Consider the following 3,129-nt stretch of genomic DNA (forward strand, 5'->3'; position numbering starts at 1 on the left):
AGCCCAGCAAGAGATGACTTCTCGTAAACATGGCCCACACAGACCTCAACTTTCTTTTCTTTTTTCTATTTTTTGGGGGGAGGGGGGCTGTATTTTTTCTCTTACATATTACATCCCAACTGCAGCTTTCCATTTCTCCCCTTGCTCCAGTCTCCCCTGACTCCGAAACCTCCCCTCTCCCTCAGATCTACTCTCCTCTTCCTCCCCTCAGAAATGAGCAGACATCCCAGGGACATCAACCAAACATGGCATAAGAAGCTGCAATGAGACCAAGCACCTACCATCACACCAAGGCTGGGCGAAGCCACTCAGCAGGAGGAGAAGGGTCCCCCATGCACCAGATCTCAGCTTTCTACCCTCTTCTATCCCCTTATCTGGCCTTGTTCTCCTTTAAAACAGTTAGAGTTATACACAACTATATGATTTGTTCTGTCATCGTCTGTCCCTGCTATTAAGTGCAAACATGAAAACCATGGAAATCTGGTATTGTCCTACACCAGAACACACAGTAGGGATTCCATAAAGAAGTAATGAACATCATCAAAAAAGACTAACACCAGGGTTTCACTCCTCCCACATTCTCCTAGGGTTCCTAGGGCACCTAGAGCAAGCGGGAGTCAGGAGCAAGCTTTGCAACCAACCAGTCCAGAGTCCAAGCTCGGCTCCATGGGACCTAAGATGGTAAGTTGTGTCTTAAATCTCAGTAATCATAACTATAAATTGAGTTGTCTTTTAATATGCCTCCTTTGTTGTGGAGGTTAGGAGTGATGTCAGTGAACTGCCCTGGACTTTTTAAGTGTTCAAACAAACAAATGGTAGCTGCCTGGAACTGTAGGTATAGGCAGACTTAAAGGACTATTTAGGTTTTCTTGGAAAAAGACCAAGTCTCCAGCTAGTGACAGTCCTGAGTGACTGTAGTAACTACTGGCGTCACAAGAGACTTTGCTTTCATTCTTGCAGTGCCAAAGCATGGCGTCTGCGCTGCTGTGGTAATAAAAAGATACCACGGGATGCCGACCTAAACCTTAATTTCAAACATACAAACAAAAAAAAGAATTTTCTTTCATTTTAAGTATATCTCATTTTACATATTAACTTGGGCTATTTTTTTAATGGTGTAGAATAAGAAAATGCATTTTACACTGAAACGTGTGTTGTATCCCTAATAGGAGCCAGCCACATCATAGTGAGCAAAATTGATAAAGTATAATCTCAGCCTTGGAAAAATACTGTCTCCCTGGCTCAGAACTCAGCTCTGCCTTTCTGAAGAAAATCTGGTGATGGGTGCTAGCAACTGACCTGACATCCTACTCCACTGAGACTTGTTCAGCAGCAAGCAATGTTCCTCCTCTGTTCACAATAGCTAGGAAACGGAAACAGCACAGATTCCCCCCCATTGACATATAGATAATGAAAATGTGGAATATATCCACTGTGGAATACTATTTAGCTCGAATTAAATCATCAATTTGCAAGGAAATAGATGGAACAAGATGATGTTTTGTGGAGGGAGATAATCCAGACCCGGAAAGACAAATGTCATGTGTTCTCTTTCATCTGTGGTCCCTAGCACAAAATCTTCAAATGTGAATATATAACCTGAAGTAATCATAGAAACAAGGACATTAGAAGGGAACTATGGGGGTGGGAGGAGAAGCATGAGACTGTGGGGACAGGGTAGTGTAGAAGGGAATAGCAGGATAGAAATGTTATAAGGGGAAGAAAAGAATAAAACAGGGGAGACTTCAGTTAGGGAAGACAGAAGGAGTTTAATTCAGAAGGAGAGGGATGAAGGAGGGAAAAATAACACTAAGGGTGTTTCAATAATACTGAAAATAAGGAATATTGGGCTTTTTTGTTTATTCCAAATTACGTGTAAGTATATATGTATAAATATACATACAAAATGTAAATGAAGTTAAGCCAGTGGTTCCTGTAGATTACCTAGCAAAACACTCAGTGCCAACTGGGAGAAACTCCCTTTTGAACTGTTGGTCAGGCAAGTCCAAGAGACTCTACAACAACACAAGCTATGGTATCACTGTTTTCTTTGGCTGTCTCCCAGATGCCAAAGCTATCCTATTGCTGAAGATATCAGCACTGTGGACAAAGAACTCAGAAGCTACAAGCTGGATCTCACCGGGAGCCTCTTCCCTCAAGACTAGTTTTCATAGTCATGGGAGGTGTTGCATAAGCTGGCAAAAGAGGGAAGCAGCCAACAGTCTTACCCAGTTATGAACCACAGCAACAAGCATGGCAATCTGTTCCTGAAGAAGCAACAGTGGCACTCACATCTTGGCAGTAACCAACAGGTCCTCCTTTTAGACCTAGTGCCCATTCAACAGGAAGGAAAACACGAATGATACTGGAAAGAGAGTCAACAACTACCTGGGGCTAGGGATATCATGAATTTTAGAGAACCTACAACAGCCACTTGACTAAACCAGCATAATTTCTAACTGTATTCTAAATACTTATCATTATGGCAGCTCTCACCCTTCAATAAAGAAGCTTCTGTTTGCAGCAGAAAGAGACAATTACAGAAAATCATAATCATAACAGTCAAAATACACAGAATAGTATGTTGGTATGGGTACCCAACCCTAACAGATATATCTACAACACAACTCCTCGGGAAATAAAGGAAAAAAAAAAGGGGCAGAAAGATTGTAAAACCCAGAACACCAGTAAGTCTGCTATGAGGGTGTCTCCTACAAATGATAGGGAAACTTCCCCAGCAATACCTCAACAATATGACTGTCTGAATGAGACCTGAGCAGGAACAACACCAATAAACACATTAGCATGGAAGGAGGAAATATCATGGGGCCCCACCCATAGACAAAACCAAAAACAAAACAGCAAAACTATAGAGAGCTCAGGGAGTCTGAGAGCAAAGGAGACAGCTTTTTTTCCAAGAAGGAGCCCTTTATTTGTACAATACCAAGTGGTCAATCCTGAAATGATGGAGATACATGTATCACTGACCAGACTCAGCAGGGTGTGTGTCTGTGTGTGTGTGTGTCTGTGTGTATGTGTGTGTCTGTGTGTATGTGTGTGTCTGTGTGTCTGTGTCTGTGTATCTGTGTGTGTGTGTCTGTGTGTATGTGTGTGTCTGTGTGTCTGTGT

General features: G+C 42.2%; 1 long non-coding RNA gene across 1 annotated transcript in view; it reads left to right on the forward strand.

Annotated features, from left to right (window-relative positions):
- Positions 1–353: 353 nt before the first annotated feature.
- The window catches only part of LOC114628969, a 5,600-nt gene continuing 2,824 nt past the window's right edge, over positions 354–3,129 (forward strand). Inside the window, exon 1 of the long non-coding RNA XR_003712574.1 lies at positions 354–681. This is a non-coding gene — a long non-coding RNA (uncharacterized LOC114628969). The remainder of the gene's footprint in view (positions 682–3,129) is intronic.

The sequence above is a fragment of the Grammomys surdaster genome, unplaced genomic scaffold (genome assembly GCF_004785775.1).
Source record: "Grammomys surdaster isolate TR1022 unplaced genomic scaffold, NIH_TR_1.0 275, whole genome shotgun sequence".
Lineage (NCBI taxonomy): Eukaryota > Metazoa > Chordata > Mammalia > Rodentia > Muridae > Grammomys > Grammomys surdaster.